At 44.8% G+C, this 25,714-nt stretch overlaps 1 long non-coding RNA gene across 1 annotated transcript; it reads right to left on the bottom strand.

Moving 5' to 3' along the window:
• Positions 1–958: 958 nt before the first annotated feature.
• LOC310684885 lies at positions 959–7,721 on the bottom strand. The gene is made up of 5 exons (XR_014514928.1): positions 7,537–7,721; positions 5,672–5,797; positions 4,045–4,137; positions 2,684–2,833; positions 959–1,303 (listed from the first exon to the last, which is right to left on the bottom strand). It is a non-coding gene; the product is annotated as an uncharacterized lncRNA (long non-coding RNA).
• Positions 7,722–25,714: the final 17,993 nt, after the last annotated feature.

Raw genomic sequence — 25,714 nt, 5'->3', positions numbered from 1 at the left:
GGACCTTTTAGGTAGAGTGTCATATGACATCTTCAATCAAACTCTAGAGGGGTGGGGCATAACCAATTGACAGGAGGTAGTATTCTAATACTACTGATGCCTGTTGTATGCAAGACCAATGTATCTTGCAAGGCTGCTCAGACAGTGGATTTGAGGGGGAGGGAGTGTCTATGGCACCCTGCCTGAAGGCAACTAGGAGAGACAGATAGACCAGTTGCCATGCCCATTAAGTTTGGAAGGGACCAGCTCCCTCAGACATTTTATTGGGGGTGGGGGAGTAAAGACCCCTAATAGCTTTATACTACTGATACCTATTGTTTGCATGACGCTCAGTCAGTAGAATTTTTTTGCGGGGGTGGAGGGCACTTTTTATGGCACCCTGTCTGAAGGCAACGAGGAGAGACATACAGACCAGTTGTCATACCCATGGCCTGTAGCTCAGTGTCAGGAGAGTGATGAGATGGCTGAATCCAGGAAAGATAAACCATGGACTGCAAAACTGAACTTGAATCCTGATAGTGACGCTCCACCATGACTGCCACAAGGGTTTGGTAACTTTTAAGCTTTCTGTCTGCTATATATGCTTCCCCATTCTGAAATATTCATCTGAAAGAAGACTTGGTAATGCAAGAAAAACTAAAACTTACCGTAATTATAAAAAGACAGGACGATTGGGGGGGGGGGGTTGTAGGGATCAGTGCTGTTTTTCTAGATTTACAAATGCCAGAGCTCACCATGAATAGCACCTACCCAAAAGTTAAATTCTTCAGGAGAAAACTCTTATCTAAGAAAACCTCTGAATTTAATAATGATTTCCCCCCCCCCCCCTGTGCAATGTATATTATTTTGTTTTCATCCCGTTTTATGTATTTTATATTTAGTAATGTCCTTGGCCAAATCAATAAATAATAAGTGCATTTGTATCTGAAAGAAACAGTTCCAAGAAACAGCATTTTATTTAGAATCCACAATCCCCACATTCTGACCCCCTTTTCTCTGCTCTTGTTTTCCTTTACCAAAGCAAGAAAGAAACAGAGATCGTGAATCCTGGATTTCACCACCAGGCCTCCAATTTCCCTTCATTGCCATAGATTTTGGAATACACAAGGAGGAGGTCTACACTGTCCCATTTACCGTTCCTGTTCAGGCTGGTGTGAGATTCGTGAAGCACTATAACAGCTTTCTTCGATAACTGTAAGAACAAATCTCCCAGTGGCAATAAGAAATCTTCCATTTTTGCGGATGGTACAAAGATTTGTTGTTGAACAACCTTTGAAAGTGAAAAAGGTGATAAAGAAGGTATCTGGAAAAAAGAAAACAAATATCGACTTTAGACCTTTTCCCAGGGAATAGGAGATGGGGCCTGTGATGGTGAATGAGAATTTTAATATGTTAGTTTTAAAAAGTGTATATTTAAGAAATCTGAGAAATAACATAATTTCATCATAACATGAATGTACAAAATTTTCAACATTAGGAATTCAGGTAAAAAAAATACTCAGGTGTAAATCAAAATTGGCATCATACTCAAAGGAGTCTCAAGACATGAAGTTTATTAATAAACAGGTTCTATTTATAAAATATTATGAAATTAGAGGTTTTATAAACTGCCCTAATTAGTATGTTAACAAAATCAAATTCTTGTGGTCAGGTGATTTGCATTAAAATGCAAGGAATTCTATCCCTGCCATCTCCTGGCCCTGTTAAAAGGCACATGCTGTGGCCACACAACAATATTGGAGAACAACACTCCCTCCCTCGTTTGTGAGCCTTGAGTGTGTGGTCCTGGCATGAGTCAACAGTGTGATGCAGCCGCATAAAAAGCTGGAGTTGCACTCCATTGTCTCTCAGGATGGTTGGATGCCAACTGAGGCTCCCTCATTGTCCCAAACTGTGACCTAAGCAACCAGAGAATCCTCGTTTTATTTTACCATATATATTTTCATGTTAAACACATCTAACATGAACTGGTGGAAAAGGGGGTTTCCAAAAGCCGATCAGGAACTCCTGTCCAAATTCTTACATCGCCCTCAAAAGTGAAACTACCAAAGCCCAGGCTGTAAAGGTCAGGATAAGGATGAGGAGGGGAAATGTAGGGCAGAGGCAGCTCAAATCCCCTGTTCATTCCTGATCCCCTATTATTTTCAGGAAGTAAGTGTGTGGTAAATTTGGTCCCTTTCCAAACAGCATTATTCCTCAAAAACACTGTTGATCGGGAGTAGCTTTTAGGAGGATACAGAGCACCTAGCTAGATACTGTCATTGTCACAGTATTTAAGGAAATTTAGTTACATTTCTTTACATAATAAATATGCTTTTTGAGAAAGAGGCACACATTTTGTCCTGAACTGCACGCCAGTGGTAGAAAGATCAAGAGCAACTGGGGTGGAGCAATGAATGCACTTTCCCCTTTTGTCCAGAAGGGTATTTAATATAAACATCCCGATCTGAATCCTGCTTCTAGACAAGCAAGTGGCATTATGAAAGTTGAAGGGCAAAGTCCAGGCAGGCAAAACACTAAGGAAGAGTGCAGAGTGGAGCTAGTAAGAGATATGATGCTTCTCACTTTCCAGCAACATGCAATGGAAAAAGAGAGGAAGGAAGGGAGAGCAGGAGATCAGGACAGAGTCTGCGTGACCCAGGCGATGACTAGGCCTTTTCCCCTGATGAAATAGCAATGTTACCTTTATGAAGAGCTCCTCTAAAATCAACACATTGGGTCTCATTCTCAAGGCAGTTGACGGTCTTCTCACTTTTACACTTTTTCTTCTTTCCTTTGGAGAAGCAGGATGGGCACTGCAGACCATTTTCAGCCAGCACGTTGCGATCAGGAACTTTCAATATCAAATGTAAAGTGAACATGTTCATGTCTTTGTCTGTTTTTATATCTCTGTGTTATGTAAATGGAATCTAGCCTAGGAACTTACAGTTTTGCTGGGGCAGCTGCAAGTGTTCTTGGATGAAAACATGATCTAGAAACAATCTGGGTTCAGGGCTAAGCATGGGACAAAGTCACCATTGGTCTCTGAGATAAATGACCTTTACCCAAAGTGGGGTGGGAGAGTGTGAACTTTATTTTCCTTTTAATCTCTTGGAATGTATTCATGCCATCGATTATGCTGTAGCCTCTCTGAAAATATAGGCTCTTAGTCCCCCATTTTTGTACAGAGATCCTGTCTTTCTTCTGCTCTTAACAATGAGCTATCCTAGAGTATCTGTGAACCGCCCAAAGAAACCCAGGTATAGAGTGGTTCCTAAATTCAATAAATTCAATAAATAAATGTCAGAGCATGCTGTAAGGTAGGGTCTTATATTTGCACAATTATAACTGATGGGTTAGATAAAAAGGTAACGGAACCCCTGACCATTAGGTCCAGTCGGGGCTGACTCATCTCGCTTTTTTTGTCGAGGGAGCCAGCGTACAGCTTCCGGGTCATGTGGCCAGCATGACTAAGCCATTTCTGGAGAACCAGAGCAGCGGACGGAAACGCCGTTTATCTTCCCGCCGGAGCAGTACCTATTTATCTACTTGCACTTTGACGTGCTTTCGAACTGCTAGGTTGGCAGGAGCAGGGACCAAGCAATGGGAGCTCACCCCATTGCAGGGATTCAAACCACCGACCTCCTGATCAGCAAGTCCTAGGCTCTGTGGTTTAACCCACAGCGCCACCCCCGTCCCTTCTGGGTTAGGTAGTACTTGTCAGTTAAAGGACAGAGAAGAACTAGCTCAAGGGTGATTCAGGAGGACACTTGGATAAGATAGGTTGCTTGTAAGGTCGATATTTGAAACATCCAATTGAAAGTGAACTTGAAGGGACCATAAGCTATTTATGAGCTGTTCAGGAGCTTAGGTATCCAATTTTATATCTGATCCTTCATGGTGCTGCTTCAAGGGACAGGAAGAAGGAGAGGCCTGGCTGGAAAGGTAACCCATCCCTTTTCAGGCAGAGACAAAGCTGCCTAGAAGGTCCCTCTGAGTACTGTTGATTGACTAAGGATCCAAGCCCTAACATGTTAATGATTCTACAATGATCCAGACACTTACGGCTGAGAGTTTCATTGTTACACAGGTCAGTGTTGCAGCATTGCATCTTCATCTCAAAGAATTTACCATCTGCTGCAGTGAAGCTGTAATCGCCTGAGAAACAATATCTGGATGGCAAACAAGTATTCTCAATTTGCACTTCAGCTTTATCTGTGAAAAAGAATTTGAAAGAACTATCAGGATCTGGGGGGAAATGCGGTCTATTGCTCCTAAAGCACATTCATTATAATGCTTCCAATTTTCTGTGTTGTCGGAATCAGGACCTTTTCAAAGTAACAATATGGAAAGTATTATTCAATTTGGCAATCTAAAGTAAGGTTCTGTTTATTTTTTTAAATTTGTGCAGACTGCTATATCGTAAAAGGAAAGAGATATCAAATGTTTTTCAGTTGTAATACATAAAAGATGCAATATTAAAAGTAAATAGATAGATTTCAATAAACTAGTGTATTCTCAATGGTCTGGTGGAAAAGAAAGGTTTTCTGCAGGCACTTAAGAGTTCAGCTCTCAACCACAAGTAGTAGTCTCTTGCCTCCATAATCCATAGAACCAGCCTCTCTTTTTATGTTAACAATTAATTTGCAAAATGCATTAAATTTGAAATTTATTCAGAATTTCATTTTAGGTCAAATTTGTTCGGGGCATGCTTCCCTGAGCTCCTGTTGCCCAACACAAGACACTTGGCAAGACACTTGCATTACACCAACCTTACTACCCCCTTGCCCCTCTCCCTCCAAGAATGTAGCAGTGATGTTGGAACAGATGGCATCCCACCCAGGATTGCCCCAAGGCATTTTGGCACTGAGATGAACCACAAAATGGCACCCACTCCCTCCTGGGTACAAGGGGTGGGTGAATCAGGAACAAGCAAAGGGATCAAATCAACCTGAACCAATGGTTGAAGTAGGAACCAAAGACCATCAAGGTGGAGGGACCCACTTTGAATCAAGCTGGGTAACTAAAACCCTTTATAAGAGGTGAACTACAGGAATACTTCCTTCATGTTGGTTGCTTCCTCATCATTTCACCACTGAGAATTCTTTCAAAATTACTTGAGGGGGGATAAGGAGCCATGAATTTGTGAAGCATCTTCATCTCCCATTCTGGTTGCTCAGCTTTTGACTAGTTTTTATACATCTGTGAAAGGATTGTCAATTGTAATGTCATTTACGGCAAAGGGGATATTCAGCTTATTTTGCAGGCTTCTTGTCCTAGTTTGATAACCAAAACTAAATGAACCTAAACTGGAATTCATTGGTTTGGCTCAATAGGGATTTCTGGTTGATGCAAATCAAGTTCTCCAAGCTTGGCGATCAACACCCAAATTCAGCCACTGCTTGTGATCAGGTGATGTTAGATTCCCCATTTTCATATGCAAGCCATTCATTCCTTACTTCCAATGTTGCTGCATCTCCCATCATCCTTGACTGGTGGCCAGGCTAGCTAAGGCTGATGGGAGTTCTAATTCATCTACAGCTGAAGTGTCACAGCTTCCTCACCTCACTTTTTTTCATAGGTGAGTTGTTCCAGCATAGACTTCTATATGCTAGTAGAACCCTTAAAGTTCACCTATATCTTAACCTGCGTCAAATCCAACAGAAAAGACAAAAAGACAGGCAAATCTTACCTATATTTGTACGCAGAACACTGGCAGAACAGGTATATATAACATTATTATTACAAGATATTTCTGCACTGCCTTTAGATGTTATTCCAGTCCCGTTAAACTTATATCTGCACTCCAGAAATACTGCTGAGGACAGGAGGAAAAGAATCAGCAGAAATACTGCTGAGGACAGGAGGAAAAGAAGAGGTGATCATGAATTAAATCTTTTAAATTAAAAAGTGTTCAATTTAATAAGCATTTTAATAGAAGAGAATGAAATGAAATGAATAAAACACTCATTAATTAAAACTCTTGTAGCCACGCTGGGTGAATTATTTCCAAGAAGTGGAGAGGTGTACCCTCCTTTTCTCACAGCCAACTTTTCCTCCCATCCAGACTCTCACTTAAATACATTTTATTCCCACTGTTTGGTCACTAGCTTAGATCTGAGCACAATTGAACTATGGAATTTTCTACAAGAGGCATTGAATGCCACCAATTTCAATGACTTTTAAAGAGGATTCGATAAATTGATGGAGAATAAGACTACTAAGGCTACTAAGCATGATGACTATGTATTACCTCCAATATCAAAAGTAGCATATTTCAAATAACAGTTGCTGGAAGCCACAGTAAGCCAGAGTGTTGCTGTGGTGTGGTCCTGATTGTGTACTTCCCATAATCATTGAGTTGGCAAGTGTTAGGACAGGATCCTAGACTAGGGATGAACCAATTTATCAATTTCACTTGCTGTCAAGTTCTTATTTTCCTAATTCATTTATTTATCTGCAGCCACTTCCTCTAAGAAGCTCAAGGTAGTGTACATGGTTTTCCCCTCCCCATTTTATCCTCAGAAGATTCCTGTGAGGTAGGTTAAGCTGAGGTAAAGTGCCTGGTCTAGGATCCCCCAGTGAGCTTTGTGGCTGAGTGAAGATTCAAACCCTAGCCTTCTGGATCCTTGTCTGGCACTCAAATCACATTCAGCGCCCCACATTTCCACAATCAATGAGTACAGTCATACCTTGGGATAAATGTGCTTCAAGTTAAGTATTTTGGCTTGCACTCTGTGGCGACCTGGAAGTAACGGTGTGTGTTACTTCCAGGTTTCGCCGCGCACACAGGCGCAGGGGGTCAAAATGACGATACGCGCATACACGAAAGTGGAAAAATACACGTATGCACAGACGCATGGACGCGTATTGCATTCACTTCAGGATGCAAACGGGGCTCCGGAACAGATCCTGTTCACATCCCAAGGTACCACTGTAGTAGTTGTGGATCTGGATCCTTACTAGTGGGTTGATGTGCTCTGTTCCAAGGAGTAGATTTGAAGGTGTCTTTCTTTGTAAAATGTATTTAATTTCTTCCTGCTATGGCCATACATTGTCTTCTTCCCTTCCCTTCCCTAAGCAACTTTTTCTCTCCATTCCAATGGAATTATTATTCTATCCTATTTTTAAGGCATATTTTCTCTACCTCTCCCAGTAAAGAAAAGCTTATTCACCTTCTTAGCACTTTCCCTCCACTATGAAATCATGCCCAACATTTTCATCTGGCAATCTCTTGCCTATGCAAATCCCCCCCCCCTGTGTCCCTACCCCCCCCACCACACAGACACACAGAGAGTGATCCACATTTTGTGTGTATTGCTGAAATGCAGCTTTCATGTTAGAGTGGGATATTTCATTATTTTTCTACATGACATTGTTTATCTGTATAACATCACAAGAAATAATCTCTTGACTTTACTCTCCCCGACTTTCTCTTGGTAACCCAGCCGTGATTGCTCTCTATGGTGTTGATCTACACACCTAACTCCCCTTCCCTCTCAAGAAGCAAGTTCTCTTCAGTGTCCTCTAAAGATCATCAGATGTTCCCCATCTTACCTGCAGAAAGTGGGGCCAAGAGGAGGCATGCTCTTAGGAGTGCCTTCAGCATTCTAGAAAGAATAGGAGACTCAGAGCAGAGAAGGATCATCAAATGAATTGATGCAGGTAGAGGCTTGCCTGGAGAGATTTAATGGCCATGGATTCATGTTGCAAGTAACACTTGGGAACAAATAGTTCAGGGAGGTCTGTGAATTGGAGTTGTTTGTTCATTAGAAAGATGAAGAGGGACATACGAAAAATAAAAGCTCACTCTTGGAATTGTCTGAATTATTTCTCTAACATCTCATTAGTTGTTGATAGAAGCTTCTCAGATTTCTTCCTCTTAATAATAATAATAATAATTGTCAGGGGTTCAGGAGCAGAGGCACAGGAGAGGGAGGAAATGGAGAGCGAAGGGGAGGAGTCAGAAGGAAGTGTCAGCGATGACAGCAATCCGAGGTCTCTGAGTCTTTCCAGTGACTCGGAGGATTCACAGAAAGGGGCGCCCATGGTCAGGGCAAGGGGAGTACCCAGGGGGGCACTTCAGGGAGAAGGGGCCAGAGGGGACTCAGAGAGCAGCAGCTGGAAATCTGGACCAGCGTCCCCCCCAGAGTGCAGTAGGGGGGAGGAGTCCCAGGCATCGGGATCAGGTGGCGCGCGGGCAGCGGGAGAACATGAGGCAGGAGTGACCACGCCTCCATCAGGGAGCGAGGAAACGGTTAAGAGGAAGGTTAAACGCGCGCGCGCGCCAAGTTCAAATGTACAGGAAGGCGGCACAGTGGGCAGCCCGGGTAGGGAGCCAAGTCCTAAAGCCCGCCGAAGAGAGAGAGAGGAGTCAGGAGGGTCAACGTCGGCGTCAGAGGAGTCCAGGAGGGAGGAGACCCCGGGGGGCAGCAGGACCCAGAGGAGAAAGGAGAGAAGGGAGAGGTGGAGTAAGATTAGAGTCTTAAACTGGTGCACAGGGGGCGGAGATTCAGACGGAGCTTCGCCGGTCTAAACTCCAGACGTAGAGCTGGGGCGCTGAGGCTTGGAAATGGAAACTATTCTTCAATAAAGACTTTGATACTTTACTACCGGCTAGCGTTGGTCCTTTGTGAGCTGGGACCAGGAGCCAGCTCTGACAGTAATAATTTTAAAAACCTCCCTATGCAGGGCTGCCTTCAGATGTCACCTGAAGGTTTTATAGTTACTTATCCACTTGACTTTTGATGGAAGATCTTTGCAAAATGTCGGCACCACTACCAAGAAGGCCCTCTGCCTACTTCCCTCAGAGCTCACTTCTCAAAGTGAGAGAACCACCAGAAGGCCCTGAGAGCTGGATCTCAGTGTCTGGACTTAATGACAGGGGTGGAGATGCTCCGTCAGGAAAAGCCTGGATAATAGATCCATATGGAAAGGGCTGTGGGTGCACATGGATGCAATAGAGGCTTTAAGCAGTAAAACTGATCCGGCTGTCTTGGCCGTGGTTTCCAAAAGATAAAAGGGATGAAGTGAGACTTCAGGAGTTGAATGTGCCAATGACTGAGAGAGTGCCAGGTATGAATTAGTCACCCACACAATGATGAGGAAGGTCTTGCTTGGAGCCATCAGTGGCCATGGAGCTTCCTGCATTAGGGAGCTACACAAACATGGCCATTCTCTGAACCAGTCGAGTGGGAGGTACCAGGCCATAGGCAAAGGCCACTTGAGGAAGAGACATTGTTGGTTCAGCTCCAAATTACCCCCAAAAGCTGTTAGTGCATCCACACAGAAGAAGAGTGGGGGTGGTGAATCAATCTCTTCATGTGAAGACAAGTAAGACAGAATGTAAGGATATTTATCTGGAAGTAAAGGAAATTCTGTTTGCGGGAGGCTTTTTTATCTTTTCCCCAGAGGAAATACATAAGAACAAAGCTGATGAGATGGAGAGCTACTGAAAAAAGAAAGTAGACAGAAATTGGTCTAATTGGCTTCTTCTGCATTTTGGCAGGTGATGAGGTTGGGGTGAAAAACATTCGTCATTCTATGGCTTTTATGGGGTTAAAGGCACACTTCAGACATCTGCCAATCCTTAATTCCTTGCGGGGGATTCTGACCTGCCACGAAAATGTTGGGAAAACATGGAGCAGTGGGACCTAGGTGTACATGTTGGGTTAATACCCAAAGGGATGCAGGTGGTGCTGAGGCCTAAACCAATGAACCTCAATGGCTTACTGATCAGAAGGTCTGCGGTTCGAATCAGTACTACGGGTGAGCTCCTCTTGCTCTGTCCCAAATCCTCCAAATGAGCAGTTCAAAAGCATACCAGTGCAAGTAGATAAATAGATATCCCAGCTGAGGTAAGGTAAACGGTGTTTATGTGCGCTTAGGCACTCGTCACAGTCCTCTATGCACCAGAAGCGATTTAGTCATGCTGGCGACATGGGCCATAAAGCTGTCTGCAAGCAAACACCAACTCCCTCGGCCTGAAAGTGGAGATGAGTGCCGCACCCCAAAGTCAAATTCAACTGGAGTTAACCGTTCAGGGGTCATTTTCCTTTACCACCACTTTCACCTTATACCCAAAGTTCACCTAGCAAATAGTGAGTCCTTTTCTCACTGTCTTTTCTCAGGAAGTCACAGTTGGAGGCTATAGTATACAGCTGGCAGTCTTGGGGAGGGCTGCTTCCATACAAGAGTTAGACAAAATCCTGTCCTGCCCGCATTTTCTGAATTTGCCTAAATTTGGGTTTCAGTTCCTCCAGAGGATTAACTTAGCCTTCCTCCCTGCAGGGTAGACTTCCCAGAAAGCATGGAAACCTAACTGATTATTTGAATACTGTGTGCATGTGGTCAGAGTTTTTCAGTAATTATTAGTAAAGTGGCTAAAGTTGAATCTGATGCAGTACATTGAATCTAATACAGCGCTTCTCTGAGACTTTGTTGTTTTATGCAGCCAGGCTACTACAACTCTTCAATTTTTCTTTAGTAATCAAAATTTTAAAGCTTTTATTATTTTAAAAGCATACAATTCAGTTTTATGAGGTTGTATCTATTGTTGTACAATTGTACAATTCTAAAGCAGAAACTTCTTAAAGAATCCTGAAAGGTTTTGGATAGTGAGAGTACAGAAGATTATCTGTCAGCGGATGAGGCAGCTGTCCCATGAATTGGTGCAGGGCAGCAGGGAAGGTGTCAACTCCCCCTGGTAGGGATACTGCAGGACTACGGACAGCTCCAAATGAGCAACTTGTTCAAAGAAGGCTACCAAGTCAGTTGAGGTCATCTGACTATGCCCATCATTAAAGCAGAACAACTAACAGCAATGGCTAAGACAGCCAACCATATTCTTCAGTGCCTACCTCTAGCCCTCATTTGCTACAGACATGTGCACAAACTGTTAATAGTATCACATCCAAGGTCTATGGGAAGTTGCTGGGTCCTTCATGGATAAAGGTCTTTTCCGAGCCAGTGCCTCTGCCTTTCCTCTTGCTTGATATGAAGTCTTACTGAGTTGGAAGGAGCAAAATACTTTTTCTAATCTTTCAGGCCACTAATCAAAGTGCAATGAAAGTCTCAAAGTACTGCTCAGGTGACTGCTCAGCTGGCAAAGCTAGACATAGCTCAAGACTGTTGAAAGGTACCAGGGACACACTGGTAGGCACTGAATGGAATACAATGGCTCCAAGATCATCACTGAGAGCTAATTAAATCAATTTATGGAACTTTGTCCCTCCTTATTCTAATTGTGTCAGATTGTTGGGACAGGGAGTGATACTTTGACTCAACTGATCTGTTTAGTGATGACTGTTCTTAGTCACATTGTCGTGAATTGAACCCAGTTAGTTGTTTATACCTGCTTCAAATCACATCTTCCATTTTCAAAAGATAAGAAGAACTGTGAAATACTACAGCATCCTTCTTGGAGCAGCTGATCAGATAATAATAATAATAATAATAATAATAATAATAATAATAATAATAATAATAATTTGTATCCCGCTGTCCCCACCCAAAGCCAGGCTCCGAGCGGCTAATATCATATAAATAAGACAATATGCATCATACAATATACAATATGCAAATAAAATAACATTCAACATTCATTAAAATAATATAGAATAATATTAAATATCAGCATCTCAAAATTAAACAGAAATCCACTCAATCAGTTACAATAAGTAATTTCTAAAATCCAATCAATAAAACAACAGCAAACCACAGTGCACAACATAATACAATACAAAATGAGAAGCAGAGACTGGAGGGTGGGGCAAGGCAGGTGGAAGGAGGCCCTGACTGATGAAGTCTCTCCCCTCACAGTTCTTCCTCCAGGCACAGCTTCCTTATGAGGAGACCCAGGGCCAGAGGGTGGGGCAAGGCAGGTGGAAGGAGGCCTTGCCTGATGGAATCTCTCCCCTCCTGTGCAAGGGTACAGGACTATCATGACAGGAGGGCAGTACCTCACTCCCATTGTAGCCTCATGCCTCTCTCCCCAGTTGACACATTAGAAACTGCTCTGGCTGTGCTCTCTTTTTGCCTGTCTTCTTCTTCTTTTTCCATTGCTTTGGATGCAGAGCAATTTCTTGTTCATACCACCACTCAAGACATTTTTTAGCCACACAGTACAAAAGTCACAGAGGACATTCTGCACTAAGCTGTCTATCTTAGGGTGTTTTTCTTTGCTTCATGTTAGACCTACTTAGCAATGCAACTCCTTCCTTGATAGCCAAAAGTGCTTCTCAAGTGTCGCCTCCCAACCATCCCAATAAATATATTTGGCTGGAAGGATTGTCCTGGAGAAGATAATCTAATTGATCTTATTTATTGGCAGGAGTGTGTTCAGGAGCCAGGGCCTGTGACCGGTAGGGCTTCTCAGGACTGGGGCTTTCCTAAGTTTTTTCTGAAGAGGCAAGGCAATTGGTAACTCACAGCAGCTGGTGGCAAGAGCCAGGAAGGCATATTAGTTCAGCATTTCCCTTTGCCCCTTTGCCACAGCAACACACTTCCTGCCTTGCTGCATTTGGCTTCTTGACTACTGGCTTCTGGACCCCTGGACCCTTGGCTTCATGACTCCTGGTTCTCTGACCCTTGGACTCTTGACTTCCAGACTCCTAGCTTCTGGACTCTCATTCCTGCACCTACCCAGCCGTCTTGCCCCTGGTCCTGACATCCTCAGCCGGGACATCAACCGCCTGTAAACTGGACCGGGACATTCATTTTGCTTGTGTTTAATAAAGTTAAAGAGGACAGAAAAGTATTCTACTTTTTAATTACTCCATAATTTCATAAATATTTTACCTGAGATAGATGAAAGGAGGGGAAAAACCATGCTTAGTGCAGTTCAGAAGCTATGCAGTTCATAGTTCAATCATGGAACTCACTTCCACAAGAGGCAGTGATGGCCAGCAGCTTAGACTACTTGAAAAGAGGATTTGACAAATTCAGGCAGGGCAAAATAACCCACAATGTCTATGTTCTACCTCCACTTTCAAAGGAAGTTTGGTTATTTCCTTGAAAGCGAAATATGCTTCTCATGTTTCCACCCCATCGCTCACCAATGAATAAATTTGGCTGGAAAGATTGGAGGCAGTGTAGGTATTTCAGGACACTCCTATGCACTGTTGGTGGAAGTAGTAACCATTTATTTCAACGGAATTACAATGCAATTCTATACCTGTCTTCCTAGATGTAAGTTTCACTGTTTTCAATGGGTTCTACACCCAGATAACTGTGTACAGTCATACCTTGGATTAAATATGCTACGAGTTGAGCCCTTTCGAGTTGTATTCCTCGGCAACCCGGAAGTAACGGAGCGCGTTACTTCCGGGTTTAGCCGCTTGCGCATGCGCAGGCGCTCAAAATGATGTCATGCACATGCGCAGAAGCGGCAAAAAGTGATGTGTGCGCAGTCGTGCCGTCGCTAGATACGTTTACCTCTAGATGTGAACGGGGCTCCGGAACGGATCCCATTTGTATCTAGATGTACCACTGTATAGTTCTGTCTTGTGACTTCTTCAAGGTGTTGTTAGGAGTTTTGGTTTCTCTGGCGCTTCCCTCTATCTCCCCTGCCTCACACTCTTTAATCCTACAAATACAGCCACTGTTTAAGAATCTTCTCTCACTTACACAATCACACACAAAGTTTCCTGTGGAATAAAATTATATTTGCAATCTATTTTGTCCTCACTTGGATTTTAAACTCAATCCAAGAAACCAACCTTCACTGAGTTGGTGTGGCATTTCCTCTCCCAACAGTTTCATGTAAATGTTGAATAGCACTGAGGGCAGGACAGAATCCTGAGGTTAATTGTCACAGTCCAATGGCTAACGCATTGAAAAGGAGACCTCTCAGTTGTCGCCTTTCCAGGCTCAGTATACCCAACTTCCTCATCCATTTCACATAAGGCTTGGTTTCCAGATCCTAAATCAATTTTGTAGTCCTTCTTTGCACATGTTCCAGTTCCTAAATATCTCTTTAGATTGCAGCATCCAAAACTGACAGAGACAGTAATTCTGGTAAGGCCAGAGGTGGAGGAATCTGTATTTATATTCACGGTGGGTGGTGTGTCAATAGCAGAGGAGTTTATACATAATGCTCCTCAGATGTGGAATTGGTGGCAGTTACATATAGGCCATTTTATCTGCCTAGAGAAGTAACTGCGACAATTATCATAGCCATTTACATTCCACCTGATGCTAATATCAGGGCGGCACTTTCTAAGTTATATGACGTCATTTCTAGGCAGCAGCAAATCCATCCAGAGGGTGCTATTGTTGTGGCAGGGGACTTTAATCAGGCCTGCCTGAAGGCAGTCTTTCCTAAGTTTGAACAGTATGTGAAATTCCCCACTAGAGGGAAGAATATTTTCGATCGTGTGTATTCTAATCTGAAACAGGCATTCAGGGCAATCTCCCTTCTCCACTTAGGTTCATCAGACCATTCCTCAATTTTTCTATGTCCGAAGTACATTACCCTAAGGAGAAGAACTCAGTCAGCTATAAAAACAGTCAGCTCCAGGACTGTTTTGAAAGCACTGTTTGGAGTGTAATTGAACAACAAGATCTGCACAGATACACAGACGCTGTACTTTCCTATATCAAAGTGTGCACAGATAATGTAACTACGGAGGGGTGCATTAGAGTTTATGGGAACAGTAATCCCTGGATGACTGCTAAAGGAAGTTTACTCTTGAAAGTTTGGGATAATGCATTCAAGGCAGGGAGCATTGACATATACAGAGAGGCAAGAAAAAAGCTCAGGAAAGGAATAAAGTGGCAAAACAACAATAGAAGCTTAAAGTGGAGAATTGCTTAGCCGATAAGAAAACGAGACAAGTGTGGCAGGGACTGCAGCACCTAACCAACTACAAGGGCAATAAAAGGAACACGGTTCAGGCTGATGATGTGTTAGCAGAGGAGCTGAACATTTTTGTCCGCTATGAAGTAGAAAGATCAAATATCACGGCTCCTGCCTGCCAGCCTACAAACTCTCAGCCACTTATTCTATATGACCATCAAATGAACGCTGCATTGCAGGCAGTGAATCCCAATAAAGTTGCTGGTCCTGATGGGGTGATGAGGATAGTGGTAAATAAAAACTGTGCTGATCATCTAGCAGGGGTTCTGACAAGGATTTTAAACATCTCCCTGCAGACTGATTGTGTTCCATCATGTTTGAAAGCGGCCACCATTATCCCAGTCCCAAAGAAAACAGCAATTAACTGCCTAAATGACTACAGACCCATTGCATTAACATCTGTAATGATGAAATGCTTTGAGAGATTGGTCCTTCAACAACTTAGGACATGTTTTCCACCAGATTTTGATGAACACCAGTTTGCTTACAGGAGAAATAGGTCAACAGACGATGCCATAGCCACAGCTTTTCACCTTGCAGTGAGTTATCTGGAGAAACCATGGAATTATGTCAGAATGCTCTTTATTGATTATAGCTCAGCTTTTAATACCATCCTTGCAGACATTGTTTTTAAAAAGCTGAGGGACCTGGACCTTTCTTCTACCATCTGTGATTGGATTAAAGACTTTCTGAGGATCACACACAAATAGTGAGGATTGGGCCTGTTACATCTACCTCTCTGAAGCTCGGCATTGGCACCCCACAGGGATGAGTGCTGAATCCCTACCTGTACTCGTTGTATACATATGACTGTATCTCATCCGATCCATCTACTGTGATTATTAAGTTTGCAGGGGATACCACCATAATGGGTCTAATTACAGGTGGAGATGAATCAGCGTATAGGGAGAAGGTTCAAAAAGTCTTGACATGGTGCCTAGAGAACAACTTGTACCTAGATATCAGTAAGACAAAGGAGATGGTATTGGACTTTCGGAGGAAAAGAGGGGAACTAGCCTCGTTGTAGATCAGGGGGCGCTGTTTGGAGAGAGTCTCTTCCTTTAAATTCCTGGGAGTCTACCTTAGTGAAGACCTCACTTGGAAAATCAATACAACCCAGGAGGTTAGGAAGGCCCAACAGAGACTCTGTCTCCTCAGGGTCCTGCGAAAGAACAATGTCAAAAAAACTCTGAAGATCTCCTTCTACCGGTCCACAATAGAAAGTGTCCTTTCATACTGTATTACAGTGTGGTAAGCTGGTTTGACAGCCACAGACAGGAAGTCCCTACAGAGGGTGGTGAATACAGCACATGATATCATGGGCTGTTCCCTGAGTTCACTAAATGACATCACGGGAGACTGCTGCCTCAGGAGAGCGAGAAAAATTCTTAGGGATGACTCACAACCCGGCCAGCACCTCTTTAATCTCCTACCTTTGGGCAGGAGATACAGAAGTATAGTCAGTCGCACCAACAGGTTAAAGAAAAGTTTTTATCCATAGGCTGTTGGGCTGCTGAATGGGAAAAAAATAGTGGTGCAATTGGCTTCTGACAAGCACACAGAGTGTGAACAAGACTGAGTGTATGCCCCCCCCCGGCTCATTTAATTTCACTGCACATAGGTGGTGTAGTGACAATAAAGTTTATTATTATTATTATTATTATTATTATTATTAATGTTTATTTATTATTATTCACCTTAGAGGCAAAGTTATTTTAACAGTCCCAATTTGGCCAGAATGGCCACAGAATTCATTAAGCTGTCATGGGTTGTGCCTTGGTTCCAGGTGTCATGATTTCTCCCTGCCACCAGAGAAGGGCCACGGAAGCAGCTCCTGGGGTGGCAGTGGCATTGGGAAAGAGACATGACGGCTCCTTCCCAAAGCCTAGTTTGTGCTTACTAGGCTTTGAAAGAAGGCTTTGGAAGAAGGCCGTTTCACACTAGGAACCTGTCCTCACACCTCCAGCCAGGAGACCTCCTTTTGCTGCTTCTTTCAGACCAGAAAGAAGGGGCTTGCCCAACCATTGCACTGCTCCCATACCTCTATATTGCTTAGCCTGGGCAGTAGTCGAAAGCAACTGTATAAAGAAGAAGCATATACTCAAGAAGGCCCTCATAATGACAGAGTGATCAAAAGCCAAGGAGAAACGAACCAGCAGGTGACCTTTGGAAGAAGAAGCTGACTTGGAGGAATTTATGGAACAAAGAAAGGTGCTCAAGGATTCCAACTGGGAAGAACTGGTCCCGTGAGGAGCAGGAAATTATGGAAATAGAGAGTGCATGCTTCCCCAGAAATGCTATATTTTTTATATTGTAACACAAAGCTCTTTTTTCATGTTGGATGCAATCTTTTTAAGGAACACTTTAAGGATTCAGCCTCTGTGGTGTTGTCAGTTATGGATAACATCCTCACAACCTTCTCAACCCAACCAACACTCTGTCGGTTCCAGCAGCAGAAGACTTCGTAGAAAAACTGTCAGCAATCCAGGAAGATTCACCCCGTCTTCCACAGATCTGTCTTGTCACTGGTTGTACCTGCACAGCCTTACCAGGCACCTAGACAAGCACCTCCACCTCCTGTCATGGTAGAAGGAGAGGAAGAGTATGAATTAGAACAAATTCTAGACTCTAGGATGTGAAGAAAGAAGTTGCAATACCTGATTGCATGGAAGGGGTATTGACCAGAAGAAAGATCATGGGAGTACACAGAACACGTCCATGCACCAGATTTGCAAAGGGCGTTTCATACACACTACCCCAATGTACCAAAACCACTAGGGTGGGTGGAGGAGGACTGTGGAAAGGGGGGTGATTTCAGGGACTGAGCAGAGGAGTAATGGTGGAGACCATCTCCCCAACATGACCCTTCCAGAGAAGAAGACAACGGTTCAGAATTACAACAGAGATTTAAAAATTGGAAAAGTGGTATTATACCAACAAAAACAGATTGACTTGCCAAATTATTGGAGTATTACAATATATCCAAAACAATGGGAGAAATTGGAAGGATCTCAAAAGAGAAGATAGACAAGGACTGGAAGGTCTTTAAAGGATACTTGCAAAACCATATTGAAAAATCAGAGCTCCTATTAGAATAAGCAAGTTCCGTTTTAAATACTGAAATACTAAATAAGATGGATAACAATGTGTAATAGAAAAAGAAGCAGAAAACTGGTTTAAAAGTGTGTGAAAGAAAGTAATAGAAGTGGAAAGAAATTGCAGTTGAGTAGACTGGAAGTCTAACACAAGGGTGGGGTGAGGGGTGAGGGATGGTGACGGGAAAAGGAAGAAAACAAAACAAAAGAAAAAGAAATACAACAGAGATTTGAGAGGAGGCCACAGCTCAGAGGAAGATGAGGGGAGGAGCTGGGAAACAATGGGAGAAGAGGAAGAGGCAGAGCTGGCTGATACGTTATCACTAGAAAGCATTCGAGTCCCACCATCTCCCAGAACCCAGCGAACCTGCAAAGTAGGAGAGCAAAGAGCTCAAAGACAGATGGCCCTAAGTGACCTTCTTCTATTATCTCTTATTCCTATATGATAACAGGGTTCTAGCTACACCATTATTTTATTTTTCTTAAATAAATATGTATTCTTTACTTTTTGTGGATATTTGGATACACTCTTGATCCAAACCAGTACCTCAGAACTCTTTGGGCATCCTGGGTGATATATTTTGCTGGAGACATCGGGCAACAGAGAGTGATCATTTAGCTCCTGGCGTGTCTCTTGTATTTGCTTATACTAACAGAATATCAGTATCTCTAAATCTCAGAATTTAAGATATCTCAACCACATGATGATATGAAACATTGGTCAGAGCTTTAAAAGTAAAATGCTTAACATGCTGCAAGTGGTGGTGGTGGGAAATTTCAAACTGGTGCCAGTAACCAGGTTGAGAGGTGAAGTGGACACCTCCTAGGGTGAGAGGCTGGGTGAGAAAAGAAAGCTCCAAGGTGAAAATGGGGAGGCCCTCTCATTGGGAGTTGGGGAATGTGCTTGTGACTTGTCAATGCTGTGACCTGTTTGCAAAGCATTTTGAGGATGAAATTGCTTGCATCCACTGGGAATTTGACTCTGCTGTTACAGCAGATGAATATCACGGGGTGTCCAGAGCACTGTCTAGCCCTCTCATGTTGGAAGCGTTTTAGTTGGTAAGATTGAAGGACATTGCCCCTTGCCCCTCTTGGCTGAGGAAAACCAGCAGGGAGGGGAAAGCTGACTGGGTCAGAAAGGTAATTAGTTCCTCCTTGCAGATGGGTTACGTGGTCCCCTCCCCCCAAGTCATTTCATGGTGGCCCTTGAAGCTGGCACTTCTGGGATTGACGTTTTGGGGTGGTGTGTCATATGACATCATCAACCAAAGTCAGAAGGAGCAGGACATAAGCAATTGACAGGAAATAGTATCCTTCTCTATCTGTAGTAACTGTAGTAAACCACAGACAGAGTAAACGATCAGAAAGTCGGCGGTTTGAATCCCTGCGATGGGGTGAGCTCCCATTGTTAGGTCCCTGCTCCTGCCAACCTAGAAGTTCAAAAGCACATAAAAGTGCAGGTAGATAAATAGGTACCACTCTGGTGGGAAGGTAAGTGGCATTTCCATGCGCTGCTCTGGTTCGCCAGAAGCGGCCTAGTCTGGATGGCCACATGACCCGGAAGCTGTCTGTGGACAAACACCGGCTCCCTTGGCCAGTAAAGCGAGATGAGCACCACAATCCCAGAGTTGTCCATGACTGCACTTAACGGTCAGGGGTCCTTTTAGTATCCCTCTACTACTGATGCCTGTTGCATGCATGACCAATGTATCCTGCCAGACTGCTCAGTCAGTAGAATGGGGGGGGGGGCTCTGTCTATTCCACCCTGTCTGAAGGCAACAAGGAGAGACCAATAGACGAGTTGCCATGCCACTGGCCTGCACTTCAATGTCAGGAGAGATGAGCTTGTTGTGTCGAGGAATGATACTCCACTGACTGAAAAACTGAACCTGAATCCTGATACTGAAGCTTCACCATGATTGCCCCAAGGGCAGGGGGGCCGTAGGGATACAGAGAGCCTCCAAAACTTCTGGAGCAGTTCCTCTTCCAGTGGTGGGGAAAGCCACACCTCCAGTGGAGAAGAGAGGGAAGGGGCCAGCCAAGAGAGGAAAGGGCTTGAGGATGCTGCTGAGAGCCCCAGCACCTCACCTTGCCAGGCTGGCTAGGAGGGACACACGCCACTTCCATCGCCCAACTTGTGCAGAGGGGTGAAACGCAAGGAGGAGGCTTCGGGTGCCGAAGTTCTTATGTTGGGGGAGAAGCCGGAAGGGGGCATTCCCGGATTCTGCAAGTGACTAAGACAGACATGAACTTTGTAGATCTGCACTGTAAATAGTTTGCACAATAAAACCTGTAAAAGACAGGTCGGAGTCCTGCCTGGTTACTCACAAGCAACCACCATTAGCATCTGACAGCAATCCTGGAGTCTTTGCGGTTGCTCGCGTGTAGCAGTGAAGAGCGGCATGATGAGTCAAGAGAATAAAGGGAGGCCAGAGGAGCAAAGAGCTGCAGGCAGAGGTGCTGAGGAAGATGCGGTGCGGAACATACCGGCTCTGGTGCAGAAGAACGTGGAGCTGGAAGTGCACATTGCTGACCTCGCAGCGAGGCTGGTGGAGCGCAGATTGCAGGAGCAGCAAATCATGGCAACTCCAGTGGGGCGAAAGATGCCGCACTGGTGAGCAAATTTGGCAGGAACTCTCAAGAGTACCTTGCCTTTAGGACTGAGATTAAATACGCCCTGGACTTACAAAAGAAGGAATTTTCCAATGATGAGGAGAGGGTGGCATTCGTAGTTTCCCACTTAGAAAGTGAAGCCTGGGAATGGGTGAGACCCCTGATAGCGGTGGGAAACAATGCCCTCCAGGACATGTGGAAATTTTATGAGGCGATGGATGCAATGTTTATCAGCAAAATTCAGGGGGATGTCACGCAGCAGGAGACACTTTCTGTTTGGGGTGCAGCAGCAGATCCAGATGTGGACAGACCACAAGAACTTGGAATATTGGCACACTGCACGTGTGCTGTGTCAGAGGCAGATCCGATGGGCGGTGTTTTTTGCCCATTTTGACTTTAAGATCCAATACGTTCCTGGAGAGCAGAATGTGAGGGCAGACGCATTTTCCAGGAAGCCTGAGTACATGGAAGATGAAGGGTCCCCAGTGGCCAGACAAATGTTCCAGGAGGACAAATGGGCCTGTGGGTGAACACTGGCAGGGGAGGCAGGACTGGTTAGACTCACCAGAGATGATGATTTTGCTCAAAGGAAATTTAGGGAGCTCAAGGAGGGTCTGGGGGCTTTGAGAAGAAAGGGGGGCTGTTCTACAAAGGGACACTGTATGTACCGGGAGAGCCCTTGAGGGTCAGAGTCCTTGAGCAGTTCCATGACAACCCTACAGCTGGGCACTTTGGGCAACACAAGCCCATGTTGTTAGTTAAGTGGGATTTCTGGTGGCCCAAGGTAAGGGAGGCTGTGCGGGAATATGTCCGAGGGTGTGACATGTGTCAAAGAGCAAAGAGGGAAAGGGCGGCCCTGGCTGGGCTGCTTGAACCCTTAATAACACCGGGGAGACCATGGGAGATGGTGTCCATAGATTTCATGATGGACCTGCCCGAGGTAAGACGGCAGTCCTGGTGGTGGTGGACCTACTGACCAAGATGTGCCACTTTGTGGCATGCTCTCATGCTGTGTCAGCTGAGGAAGCTGCCAAATTTTTCCTGAATCACATCTTTTGGCTGCATGGGGTCCCTTCTAGGGTGATTCCTGCCGTGGAAGACAGCTCACCTTGTGTTTCTGGTGAAAGATCATGAGTTTGTTGCAGGTAAAGGTGAGCAAATGCCATTTTGCAGCAGTACTTGTGCTGCTACGTAAATCAGCGGCATAACGATAGGGTGGAGAAGCTAGCGCAGGCAGAGTTTGCATACAATAATGCTGAACACGTGACCACAACGATGAGTCCCTTTCCTGCCAATTACGGATGTCATCCCAGGGCCTTTCCAGAGTGTGAGGAGGAGGAATTCAGAGTACCAGCCGCAGAACAATTCACAGACAAGGTGGAGGCCATACACCAACAGCTCAAGAAGACTATGGAAAGAGCCAAGGAGGCGTACAAGAAGGCGGTGGACAAACATAGGAGACCGGGGGAGGTTATCCAAATGGGAGACAAGGTGTGGTTGTCATCTCAGGGTCTGCCTCTGGGGGGGGGGGGAGGTTGCAAGAAACTGCATCCTAGGAGGGTGGGCCCCTTTGAGGTGACACAGCAGGTTAACCCACTAGCTTTCAGGCTGAAGTTGCCGGATAACATGAGGATACATGCGGTGTTTCACAGGTCTCTTCCATTGCCTTACAGGGAGGGGCACAGTTTCTGGGGGAGGGAACAGGGGGCCCCACCGCACCTAGCGTAGAAGAAAGGGAACTTTATAATGAAGTGACGGAGATACTTGACTCCAGGTGGAACGGACATCGAGTACCTATTTGCCTGGGAGGGGGTTCCCAGTTCGGAAAACGCATGGATTCTGGTGGGGCGCGTGACTGAGGAGTATTTCATAGAGGAGTTCCACGCTCTCTTCTGGCACAAGACCAAACCTCCGAAGTTGTTTTTTGGGGAAGTGTTTGGACCCACAGTGGACGAGGGTGACTTTGAGGGATTCCGTGCTCAGGGGAGGGGGAGGGAATAGGGGACGAAGTTGCCGAGGTCTCTGATGAGGAGGAAATTTCCTGGGACCTCCCACCAGGGCAAGGATTGTCGGGGGGGGGGGAAAGCATTTTTTGATTCCACAGAGGATGATGGTGATTCCTTCATTGTTTTCCCCCCTCCTGCCAATGCCAGTGAGTGGGAAGCAGCTCTGGACCCCACCAATGGGGGGGTGAGGGGGAGTGGATGTCAGGGGACTGCTATCAGAACAGGGAAGGGAGGCAGGGGAGCTGTTGGGATACACGAGCAACCACCACTAGCATCTGACATTTTATTTTCCATAAGCATTTATTTTGCATTATAATGATCATAATGAAGGCTTAACTATTTTTTAATGATACACTACAGAGTTCTTTGTATTTAGAATCCACAATTCCTACATTCGGACCCCTTTTTCTCTGCTCTTGTTTCCCTTTACCTCCACCAAAAGCAAGAAAGAACAAAACAGAGATCGCGAGTCCTGGATTTCACCACTAGGCCTCCAATTCCCCCTCATTGCCATGGATTTTGGAATACACAAGGAGGAGGTGTACACTGTCCGATTTACTCTTCCTGTTCAGGCTGGTGTGAGATTCGTGAAGCATTATAACAGCTTTCTCTGTAAACTGAAATAACAAATTTCCCAGCTCCAAAAAAAAATTTTCCATTTTTCCGGACGGCACAGAAATTTGTTGTTGCACAACCTTTGAAAGAGAAATAGGTGACAAAGAAGAAAGCTGGAAAACAAAAAGAAGTTTTGACTTTAGTCCTTTTCCCAGGGAATAGGAGATGGTGCCTGTGATGGTGAATGAGAATTTTAACATGTTAGTTTTAATAAGGGTATATTTAAGAAATCTGAAAAATATAATTTCATCATAACATGAATGTACAAAATTTTCAGCATTAGGAATTCAGGTAAAAAAATTACTCAGATATAATCAAAAGGAGTCTCAAGACATGAAGTTTATTAATAAACAGGTTATATTTATAAAATATAATGAAATTAGAGGTTCTGAAAACTGCCCTAATTAATCATAACAAAATCAAATTCTTGTGGTCTGGTGATTTGCATTAAAATGACAGGAATTCTATCCCTGTATCTCCTGGGCCTGTTAAAAAGGCACATGCTGTGGCCACACAACGATATTTGAAAACAACCTGCCATGAGTCAACAAGGTGATCCAGCCGCATAAGAAGCTGGAGTTGCACTCCATTGTCTCTCAGGATGGTTGGATGCCAACTGAGGCTCCTGCACTGTCAAAAACTGTGACCTAGCCATCCAGAGAACCCTCCTTTTATTTTGCCATATCTATTTTCATGTTAAACACATCTAACATAAAGTGGGAGAAAAGGGGGTCCCAAAAGCCAATCAGGAACTCCTATCCGAATTCTTAATCAGCTCTCAAAAGTGAAACTAGCAAAGCCCAGGCTGCAAAAGGCAGGCAAAGGATGGGGGGGGGGGGATGTAGGGCAGAGGCAGCTCAAATGGCCTGGACTCTGCCTCTTCCTTCCTGGGGCAAATCAGCCCATATACCCCTTCCCTATTCATTTCCAATCCCGTCTTCTTTTCAGGAAGGAAGGGTGTGGTAAAATTGGTCCCTCTCCAAAGAGTATTATTCCTCAAAAACGCTGTTGAATGGGGTGGGGGGTGCATGTAAGGCTGGATCCAGGCACATGAATACAGTGATACAGTTAAATGATTCGGTTCAATGTGTTGTGAAATCCCAATGCAGAAAGATGGGACTCCACATCGCCGTCTGGTACCACAGTATTATAATGCATATAAAGCAATTTACCGTATTTTTCGCCCCATAGGGCGCACCAGCCCATAGGGCACATCTAGTTATTTTTGTTTGGGGGGAGGAATAAAGAAAACAATTTTTATTTCCCCCCCAGGCGCGGGGCTGGGGCGGAGGAAGCCCGAGCTTCCCCCGACCCCAGCCCCAGAACAGGCTGCTCTCCGCAAGCCGTGGGAGCCCTCCCACGGCTTGCGGAGAGCTACCCGAAGCCCAGGCGTGACTGCTCAGCGCACCCAGGATTCAGGGTACAGGCAGCTCTCTGCAAGCCGTGGGAGCCCGGTGGTGCACACCGACCCCTCTCGCTCTCCAGGCTTCAGCGAAAGCCTGCATTCGCCCCATAGGACGCACACACATTTCCCCTTCATTTTTAGAGGGGGGAAAGTGTGCCCTATAGGGCGAAAAATACAGTATCTTTTTACACATTTAGTTAAATTATGACAGCTAAATCTTTGGAGCAGCTTTTAGGAGGATACAGAGCACCTACAGGCAGAAGAGAGTGGAAATTCTGTTGCACAACTATAAATTCTTGCACTAATGGTCTGAGTTAGGGACGCGGGTGGCGCTGTGGGTAAAAGCCTCAGCGCCTAGGGCTTGCCGATCGAAAGGTCGGCGGTTCGAATCCCCGCGGCGGGGTGCGCTCCCGTTGTTCGGTCCCAGCGCCTGCCAACCTAGCAGTTCGAAAGCACTCCCAGCTGCAAGTAGATAAATAGGGTCCGCTTACTAGCGGGAAGGTAAACGGCGTTTCCGTGTGCGGCTCTGGCTCGCCAGAGCAGCAATGTCATGCTGGCCACCTGACCCGGACGTGTCTCCGGACAGCGCTGGCCCCCGGCCTCTGGAGTGAGATGGGTGCACAACCCTAGAGTCTGTCAAGACTGGCCCGTACGGGCAGGGGTACCTTTACCTTTACCTTAATGGTCTGAGTTAGCCAGATACTGCTCATTGTCATAGAATTTAAGGAAATTTAATTACATTTCTTTTACGTAAGAAATACGCTTTTACATTGCTTTTACATAAGAAATACATCCCGATCTGAATCCTGCTTCTAGACAAGCAAGTGGCATTATGAAAGTTAAAGGGCAAAGTCCAGGCAGGCAAAATACTAAGGAAGAGTGCAGACTGCAGCCAGTAAGAGATATGATCCCTATCACTTTTCCAACAATGTGCAATGGAAAAAGAGAGGAAGGAAGGGAGAGAAGGAGATCAGGACAGAGTCTGCGTGACCCAACCCATGTCTAGGCCATTCCCCCTGACTGAATAGCAATGTTACCTCTAGCAAAAGCTCCTCTAAAATCAATACATTGGGTCTCATTCTCAAGGCAGTTGACAGTCTTCTCACTTTCACACTTTTTCTTCTCTCCTTTGGAGAAGCAGGCT

The sequence above is a fragment of the Podarcis tiliguerta genome, assembly GCF_965153285.1.
Source record: "Podarcis tiliguerta genome assembly, chromosome: 8".
Taxonomy (NCBI): Eukaryota; Metazoa; Chordata; class Lepidosauria; order Squamata; family Lacertidae; genus Podarcis; species Podarcis tiliguerta.
The sequence above is the reverse complement of the archived record's forward strand: the minus strand, read 5'-3'. Positions and strand labels throughout refer to the sequence as shown.